The following is a 10000-nucleotide window of genomic DNA, read 5'->3' as shown; positions in this document are numbered from 1 at the left end:
AAGCTTTTTTCCGGATGACCCAAACAATCGGAAAGGGGATTCATCAGGCTTTACCCCAGTCCTCAGCAGTCCATTCCCTGTACCTTTTGCAGAATATCAGTCTGTCCCTGATGTTTTTCCTGGAGATAAGTGGCTTCTTTGCTGCCCTTCTTGACACCAGGCCATCCTCCAAAAGTCTTTGCCTCACTGTGCGTGCAGATGCACTCACACCTGCCTGCTGCCATTCCTGAGCAAGCTATGAACTGGTTGTGCCCCGATCCCACAGCTGAATCAACTTTAGGAGACGGTCCTGGCGCTTGCTTGACTTTCTTGGGCTCCCTGAAGCCTTCTTCACAACAATTGAACCGCTCTCGAAGTTCTTGATGATCCGATAAATGGTTGATTTAGATGCAATCTTACTGGCAGCAATTTTGTAACGGCTTTCTTGTGGAGAAGGAGAGTCGGACCAAAATGCAGCTTGATGATGATTCATGATATTTTAAAGAAGGAAAAAACTATACATGAAGAAACTACAAAATAATGAAATGTGAAAACCGAAACAGCCCTATCTGGTGCAAACACAAAGACAGGAACAATCACCCACAAAACACTCAAAGAATATGGCTGCCTAAATATGGTTCCCAATCAGAGACAACGATAAACACCTGCCTCTGATTGAGAACCACTCCAGACAGCCATAGACTTTGCTAGATACCCCCACTAAGCCAAACACCCAATACCTAACAAAACCCCAAGACAAAACACACCACAATAAACCCATGTCACACCCCGGCCTGACCAAATAAATAAAGACAAACACAATATACTTTGACCAGGGCGTGACAAATTTCCTTGCCTGTGAAGCCCTTTTTATGCAAAGCAATGATGATGGCACGTGTTTCCTTGCAGGTAACCATGTTTGACAGAGGAAGAACAATGATTCCAAGCACCACCCTCCTTTTGAAGCTTCCAGTCTGTTATTCGAACTCAATCAGCATGACAGAGTGATCTCCAGCCTTGTCCTCATCAACACTCACACCTGTGTTAACGAGAGAATCACTGACATGATCTCAGCTGGTCCTTTTGTGGCAGGGCTGAAATGCAATGCAAATGCATGGCAAAGAGGGACTTTGCAATTAATAGCAATTCATTTGATCACTCATCATAACATTCTGGAGTATATGCAAATTGCCATCAAACAAACTGAGTCAGCAGACTTTGTGAAAATGAATATTTGTGTCATCCTCAGGTTTCCACGTGTTGAGTTGTTTTTCTCCTGTCACCTTTACACACACATACACAGACACGCACACACACATAGGGGATGTCCCCTTCACACTCCAGAGCTGGGTTGAGCCGGTCCATTTCTCTTAGGCCTCCTGAACAAATGAGCTCTAATTCAGCCCGTTCTCCTCAAGCAGCCTCACAGCTCTCTCAGGGTCTGCCTCCCTCTGCGGGCGTCTCTCTCCTTTCTGTCTTTATCTCTCCCCATTTATTCTTCTCTTTCTGACCCCTCTCACAAAGACACACTAACTGATCAGGCTCAATCTTCAGCAGCAGTCCAGATACAGAAACAGAGATATCTTTAAGATTTCCTTGAAAATCAAGAGTTTCTCCCCGAAACAGTATCCTGGAATCAAAAGGGCAAAAGCTGAGATAATCTTCTCTCAAATTACAGAGGAACATCTGGTGGCCCTTCTGGATAAATCAGATTATCACAGGTGTCTGTAATTATCTCTGGCCTTATTATCACATGTAAAATATATTAAGTAATTATATAAGGCAATATATATATATATATTTTTTTTTAAGAATGTCAAAACTGTTAAACATAAATATAAACCGTCAACTTATTGATCACTGTTGGTGTTTTAATGTGTTTTGGCGTCAAACCGATAGCAGTTGTTTCAAAAGGGTAATAGAGGTCATTCAAAATAATGCAATTGTTGATAAGATGCTTTTTTTCATTAATTAGGTGATTTTCTCTTATGGTCTATCTACTAGAAATGAATGGACAATATGGTCCACAGATAAAATAAATTAATAACATATATTCATTTTTTTAGTTATTCCATTATAAGTGACTAAAGTTACGATGGTAGCGCTCAACTTGCCATACATTTTCTGTTAATTACCAAAATTACTGATGATTCCGGTAACTTCTGGTAAATAATTGGTAGCTTTCAACCCTAATAAGGACACTGTTTTTTTTTCTTCCAATGAAGAACGACTGAATAGACAATAGAGATTGCAAACGGTCGTAAATAAATAAATCATAAATCCTCATGACATGGAAATACCTCAGAATCTACATGCATGTTACCGAAACACAAAGCGGAGATGCTGGACAGAAATAAAGGACCACACAGATCACGTCACCTGCACATCTCGTCTGAAAATCTGCAGATATCTATTATGATGAACACACACACACACGTGTGCGAAAACACACACACACACACGTGTGCGAAAACACACACACACACACACACACTACTGTAACATTTGCATACAAATGCTAACATCACCTCCCACTGCCAAATCTTTTCATCGCCAAAACAACAGGCTATATACCACACACACACACACACACACACACACACACACACACACACACACACACACACACACACACACACACACACACACACACACACACACACACACACACACACACAAATTCAGATTGAAAGACCATAATTACTCCAAACCATCCAGAAAACAGCTGCATCTCCTGATGTATTTCCATAAAGATTCAATTTCTTTCAGTATCTCAGGCCTTGTCAGGCCATCTTGGGCCATCTTGAGCCATCTCGGGGCCATCTCAGACCATCTCAGGCATTCTCAGGCCCTCTTGGGCCATCTCGGGTCCATCTCGGGTCCATCTCAGAATATTTCAGGCCCTCTTGGGCCATCTCGGGTCCATCTCGGGTCCATCTCGAACCATCTCAGACCATCTCAGGCCTTCTCAGGCCATCTCAGACCTTCTCAGGCCATCTCAGACCATCTCAGGCCTTCTCAGGCCATCTCAGACCTTCTCAGGCCATCTTAGGCCATTTCAGACCTTCTCAGGCCATCTTAGGCCATTTCAGGAAATGGAGGTGTATACAGCGTCTTGAAATATTAAACACACTGTATATCTAAGACATTTTGGCAAGAGATCTTTAGCTGTGTTATTGCACAGACTGCCATTTTGGATAAAGGCCATGTGGATAAGTCTGGGTTATTTTATATTGAAATGACCAAATAATGTAAATATAATGTATGTAAGTCTACAATATAGTAAGCTCTAATGGGTATTTGTTTTAACTCAAACCAGTGTTTTACAACTGAAGGTATTTCTACAACGTGGCTGACACCTCCCATTCATTTCATAGTAAACATGTTTTATATGATGAGATACTTTGAGATGTTCTGTCTGATGTTCTGAAGGCCCCACTTGACTTGGCCTTGGATTTTTCTCTCTCCAGTTTTTATGTCAGAGCCGCGTACCACTTTAATAGTTAATGAGGCGTTCCATTCCATCATGTTCCGGAGATTCCGTTGTTTGGACGTACGTTGTCGGGGGGGAAGGATGTTGCAGCGATCCAGGAACAACATGAATAATGAGAACGATGTCTGGGATAGTTGGGGACCTGGACCTGCCAGTGTTGTTCAACCCATTCTGACTCGTCTTTCTGTCATTCGGAGCGGCAAGAATCTAGTCTCTGCGGAAGAGGCAGTCTGGTTCATGGTCTTCTGACTCAATCAGTGTTCTTCCGTCAGGTTTCGGAGGTTTTTCTAATGTTCTTGTAATGCTATCACTTAAACGTAATTACTCCAGGGTCACCTTTGATAATGGCCGACCCTGGCTGTGACCCCACTCTCCGAGGGTGTGTCAGGGAGAGTTGGGATAGCCAACAAAACATATTTACATTTCATATATGAGTATTAATACTCACTTGTGAACTACACAAATATAAACACCAACCTAAGGATTAGGAATATGATTATGATAATGATTATGATTAGGATTGCGAGTACGATTCCGATTCCGATCAAGATAATGATTGTGATGATTATTAATATGATGATTATTATTAGTAGTAGTATATTATATTATTGTGATTATATTATTATATCTATTAGGATTCTATCATTATTATCAATATGATTATAATTATAATAATTATGATTATTCATAGTATTATTAGTCTTTTTTTTCACCTGTATTTAACCAGGTAGGCCAGTTCTCATTTTCAACTGTGACCTGGCCAAGATAAAGCAAAGCAGTGTGACAAAAACAACAACACAGAGTTACACATAAACAAACGTACAGTCAATAACACAGAAGAAAAGAAAAATAGAAAAATCTATGTACAGTGTTTGGAAATGTAGAAGAGTAGGGAGGTAAAGGCCCTAGAGTCAAAAATAATTACAATTTAGCATTAACACTGGAGTGACAGATGTGCAGATGATGATGTGCAAGTAGAGATACTGGGGTGCAAAAGAGAAAGTGGGTAATAATAATATGGGGATGAGATAGTCGGGTGGGCTATTTACAGATGGGCTGTGTACAGGTACAGTGATCGGTAAGCTGCTCTGACAGCTGATGCTTAAAGTTAGAGAGGGAGATATAAGTCTCCAGCTTCAGAGATTTTTGCGATTAGTTCCAGTCATTGACAGCAGAGAACTGGAAGGAAAGGCGGCCAAAGTAAGTGTTGGCTTTGGGGATGACCAGTGATATATACCTGCTGGAGCACGTGCTACGGGTGGGTGTTGCTGTGGTGACCAGCGCAATATACCTGCTGGAGCGAGTGCTCCGGGTGGGTGTTGCTGTGGTGACCAGTGAGCTGAGATAAGGCGGAGCTTTACCTAGCATAGATAACCTGGAGAAAGTGGGTTTGGAGACGAACATGTAGTGAGGACCAGCCAACGAGAGCATACAGGTCACAGTGATGAGGAGTATATGGGGCTTTGGTGACAAAACAGATGGCACTGTGATAGACTACATCTAGTTTGCTGAGTAGAGTGTTGGAGGCTATTTTGTAAATGACATCGCCGAATGTTAAGGATCGGTAGAATAGTCCGTTTTACGAGGGTTTGTTTGGCAGCATGAGTGAAGAAGGCTTTGTTGCGAAATAGGAAGCCGATTCTAGATTTAATTTCAGATTGGAGATGTTTAATATGAGTCTGGAAGGAGAGTTTACAGTCTAACCAGACACCTAGGTATTTGTAGTTGTCCACATATTCTAAGTCAGAACTGTCCAGAGTAGTGATGCTAGTCGGTCGGTCGGGTGTGGGCAGCAATCGGTTGAAGAGCATGCACTTAGTTTTACAAGCATTAAAAACAGTTGGAGGCCACGGAAGGAGTGTTGTATGGCATTGAAGGTTGTTTGGAGGTTTTTTAGCAAAGTGTCCAAAGAAGGGCCAGATGTATACAGAATGGTGTTGTCTGCGTGGAGGTGGATCAGAGAATCACCAATAGCAAGAGTGATAAGTTGCTGCAGGGGGTGCTGAGATGTTGGCCAGGGTTGGAGTAGCCAGGTGGAAAGCATGGCCAGCCGTGGAAAAATGCTTATTGAAATTATTGATTATCGTAGATGTATCAGTGTTTCCTAGCCTCAGTGCAGTGGGCAGCTAGAAGGAGGGGCTCTTATTCTCCATGGACTTTAAAGTGTCCCAAAACATTTTGGAATTAGTGCTACAGGAAGCAGATTTTTGTTTTAAAAAAGCTAGCCTTAGCTTTCCAAACTGACTGAGTATATTGGTTCCTGACTTCCCTGAAAAGTTGCATATCGCGGGGGCTATTTGATAGTAATGTAGAACGCCACAGGATGTTTTTGTGCTGGTCAAGGGCAGACAGGTCTGGAGTGAACCAAGGTCTATATCTGTTCTTAGTTCTACATTTTGTGAATGGGGCATGCTTATTTAAGATGGAGAGGAAATAACTTTTGAAGAGCCACCAGGCATCATCTACTGACGGGATGAGGTTAATATCCTTCCAAGATACCCGGGCCAGGTCAATTAGAAAGGCCTGCTTGCTGAAGTGTTTTAGGGAGTGTTTGACAGTGATGAAGGGTGGTCGTTTGACCGTGAACCCAGTACACACGCAGGTAATGAAGCAGTGATGGCTGAGATCCTGGTTGGTAGACAGCAGAGGTGTATTTAGAGGGAAGGTTGTTCAGGATGATATCTATGAGGGTGTCCATAGTTACTGATTTAGGGTTGTACCGGGTAGGTTCCTTGATGATTTGTGTGAGATTGAGAGCATCAAGCTTAGATTGTAGGATGGCCGGGGTGTTAAGCATGTTCCAGTTTAGGTCACCTAACAGTACAAACTCTGAAGATAGATGGGGGACAATCAATTCACATATGGTGTCCACGGCACAGCTGGGGGCCTCGGTGGGTCCATAACAAGTGGTGACAGTGAGAGACTTGTTCCTGGAAAGGTGGATTTTTAAAAGAAGCAGCTCTAATTGTTTAGTAGTGTGGATATTATTATGATTGTAATTATATTATTATAATTACTATGATTATATTATTGTTATGAATTTGATTATTGTGATGATAATTATTGTCTCCGTCTGTGTCTTATTCCGATTGAACACCATCCTTTCCTTGTCTTCTCTTGTCTCGCTGTGACAGATGTCTCAAACCTGGGTAGGTGAAAGCGTTAGAGCTAGAAACCACAGACCAAGTCTTCTTGTCTACTGTACTCAGATCTTTCACATCAGTGATTGCAAAGAGGAGAAGATCAATAAAAGGAAACCAGTTTAGAGGATTGGGACACAGTCTTTGCTTTATAGTTGTTGCACATATATTGTTGCATGTTCACTCCCTACTTAATCTCAGCACTCACTGTAGTTAAATGTTAGGCAAGGTCTCTCTCCCCCACCATCCCAACTCTGTTGGCTTCGTCTTTGAAGTGAGTCTCTCAGCCCTTTGATCCACCTTGGCTGCCCTGAACAACACTCAGTGGAGATACCCAGTCTACTACTGACAGCATGGGAAATTACAGAAGAGAGCTTTAAATGAACGAGCCAATGAAATGACCCCGTCAACGTAGCATCTGCGGCAATTTGGTTTTCATACGTTGTGGATAGAGTCTGGGTTGAGGCGTTAACTTTAGTAGGGATTTGGCGATATTGTGTCTTTAGACTCCAGCTGGGGTTTTCTAGAACTTTCCATGACTTTTCATTGGTTGCTTTGTGTAATCACAGTTTGGAGTCTTTTCATTGGTTGCTTTGTGTAATCACAGTTTGGAGTCTTTTCATTGGTTGCTTTGTGTAATCACAGTTTGGAGTCTTTTCATTGGTTGCTTTGTGTAATCACAGTTTGGAGTCTTTTCATTGGTTGCTTTGTGCGTAATCACAGTTTGGAGTCTTTTCATTGGTTGCTTTGTGTAATCACAGTTTGGAGTCTTTTCATTGGTTGCTTTGTGTAATCACAGTTTGGAGTCTTTTCATTGGTTGCTTTGTGTAATCACAGTTTGGAGTCTTTTCATTGGTTGCTTTGTGCGTAATCACAGTTTGGAGTCTTTTCATTGGTTGCTTTGTGTAATCACAGTTTGGAGTATTTTCATTGGTTGTTTTGTGCGTAATCACAGTTTGGAGTCTTTTCATTGGTTGCTTTGTGTAATCACAGTTTGGAGTCTTGCCGTGACAAACTGTCGATATCACTTCATGCGTGTTTTATATCCGGCCGCCCGTTTAATTTTGGGGGAATATTTATGCAGTGTGTCTCTATTTTCATGCTTGATGGATTTGAATCCCACCCACTACACCCACACAGACACACACACACACACTGGCCAAGCACCGAGCACTTTTCCTCTTTGTTTCTCTGAGTTGACCAACAATGGATATGACTGTTGTCCTTCCCTTTGTCCTCTCTCTCTCTCTCTCTCTCTCTCTCTCTCTCTCTCTCTCTCTCTCTCTCTCTCTCTCTCTCTCTCCCTCTCTCTCTCTCTCTCCCTCTCTCTCTCTCTCTCTCTCCTCTCTCTCTCTCTCTCTCTTCCTTTGTCCTCTCTCTCTCTCTCTCTCTCTCTCTCTCTCTCTCTCTCTCTCTCTCTCCTCTCTCTCTGTCCTCCCTCTCTCTCTCTCTCTCTCTCTCTCTCTCTCTCTCCTCCCTCTCTCTCTCTCTCTCCCTCCTCTCTCTCCTTTCTCTCCTGTCCTTCTAATTCTCTGTCTCTCTCTCTCTCTCTCTCTCTCTATCTCTTTTCTCTGTCCTCTAATTCTATGTTTCTCTCTCTCTCTCTCTCTCTCTCTGTCTCTTTGTCCTATCTCTCCCTCTGTCCTCTTTGTCATCTCTCTCTCTCTGTCCTCTCTTTCTTTCTGTCCTCTCTCTCTCACTCTCTGTCCTCTCTCTCTTACTCTCTCTCTCTCTCTCTCTCTCTCTCTCTCTCCTCTCTCTCTCTCTCTCTCTCTCTCTCTCTCTCTCTCTCTGTCCTCTCTCTCTCTCACTCTCTCTCTCTCTCTCTCCTCCTCTCTCTCTCTCTCTCTCTCTCTCTCCTCCCTCTTGTCCTCTCTCTTTCTCTTTCTCTGTCCTCTCTAATCTCTCTGTCCCCCCTCTCTCTCTCTCTCTCTCTCTCTCTCTCTCTTCTCTCTCTCTCTCTCTCTCTCCCTCTCTCTGTCCTCCTTTGTCCTCTCTCTCTCTCTCTCTCTCTCTCTCTCTCTCTGTTCTCTCTCTCCTCTCTGTCCTCTCTATTCTATGTTTCTCTCTCTCTCTCTCTCTCTCTCTGTCTCTCTCTGTCCTCTGTCCTCTCTCTCTCCTCTGTCCTCTCTTTGTCATCTCTCTCTGTCCTCTCTTTGTCATCTCTGTCCTCTCTAATTATCTGTTTCCCCCTCTCTCTCTCTCTCTCTCTCTGTCCTCTCTAAACCTCTGTTTCCCCTCTCTCTCTCACTCTCTCTGTCCTCTCTCTCTTGCTGTGCTCTCTCTCTCTCTGTCCTCCTTTGTCCTCTCTCTTACTCTTTCTCTGTCCTCTCTAATTTTCTGCCCCCCCCTCTCTCTCTCTCTCTCTCTCTCTCTCTCTCTCTCTCTCTCTCTCTCTCTCTCTCTCTCTTTCTCTGTCCTCTCTAATTAGTGAAATGCTTACTTACAAGCCAAGAAACAACAATGCTGTTTTAAAAAAATACCCCCAAAAAGTAAGCGATAAAACCTTTTGAGGATCTGAGAGCCCCATGCCAAATATTTTCTGTCTCCTGAGGTGGAATAGGTTTTGTCGTGCCCTCTTCACGACTGTGTTGGTGTGCTTGGACAATGTTAGTTTGTTGGTGATGTGGACACCAAGGAACTTGAAGCTCTCAACCTGCTCCACTATAGCCATGTCGATGAGAATATGCATGTGCTCGGTCTTCCTTTTCCTGAAGTCCACAATCATCTCCTTAGTCTTGATCACTCTGAGGGAGAGGCTGTTGTCCTTGCACCACATGGTCAGGTCTCTGACCTCCTCCCTATAGGCTGTCTCATCGTTGTCCTCTCTCTCTGTCCTCTCTCTCTCTCACTCTCTCAGAGTACAGCATACCTAAACACCATTACATAGATACAGAGTAGAGCATACCTAGACACCATTACAGAGATACAGAGTACAGCATACCTAGACACCATTACAGAGATACAGAGTAGAGCATACCTAAACACCATTACAGAGATACAGAGTACAGCATACCTAGACACCATTACAGGGATACAGAGAACAGCATACCTAAACACCATTACAAGGATACAGAGTACAGCATACCTAGACACCATTACAGGGATACAGAGAACAGCATACCTAAACACCATTACAGAGATACAGAGTACAGCATACCTAGACACCATTACAGAGATACAGAGTACAGCATACCTAGACACCATTACAGAGTACAGCATACCTAAACACCATTACAGAGATACAGAGTACAGCATACCTAGACACCATTACAGAGATACAGAGTACAGCATACCTAGACACCATTACAGAGTACAGCATACCTAAACACCATTACAGAGTACAGCATACCTAAACACCATTACAGAGTACAGCATACCTAAACAC

The 10000-nt window shown here is 43.0% G+C and overlaps 1 protein-coding gene and 1 long non-coding RNA gene across 7 annotated transcripts in view; one reads left to right on the top strand and one right to left on the bottom strand.

Annotated features, from left to right (window-relative positions):
• The window catches only part of pcdh7b (protocadherin 7b), a 254456-nt gene that overhangs the window by 53830 nt on the left and 190626 nt on the right, over positions 1-10000 (top strand). The window lies entirely within an intron of this gene.
• Positions 9804-10000, bottom strand: part of LOC127906696 (uncharacterized) — a 1723-nt gene continuing 1526 nt past the window's right edge. For both annotated transcript variants that reach the window (XR_008062443.1, XR_008062444.1), the window contains exon 4: positions 9804-10000. This exon is cut by the window's right edge and continues 48 nt beyond it. This is a non-coding gene — a long non-coding RNA (uncharacterized LOC127906696).

Source organism: Oncorhynchus keta, chromosome 13, assembly GCF_023373465.1.
Source record: "Oncorhynchus keta strain PuntledgeMale-10-30-2019 chromosome 13, Oket_V2, whole genome shotgun sequence".
NCBI classification, from domain to species: Eukaryota; Metazoa; Chordata; class Actinopteri; order Salmoniformes; family Salmonidae; genus Oncorhynchus; species Oncorhynchus keta.
The sequence above is the reverse complement of the archived record's forward strand: the minus strand, read 5'-3'. Positions and strand labels throughout refer to the sequence as shown.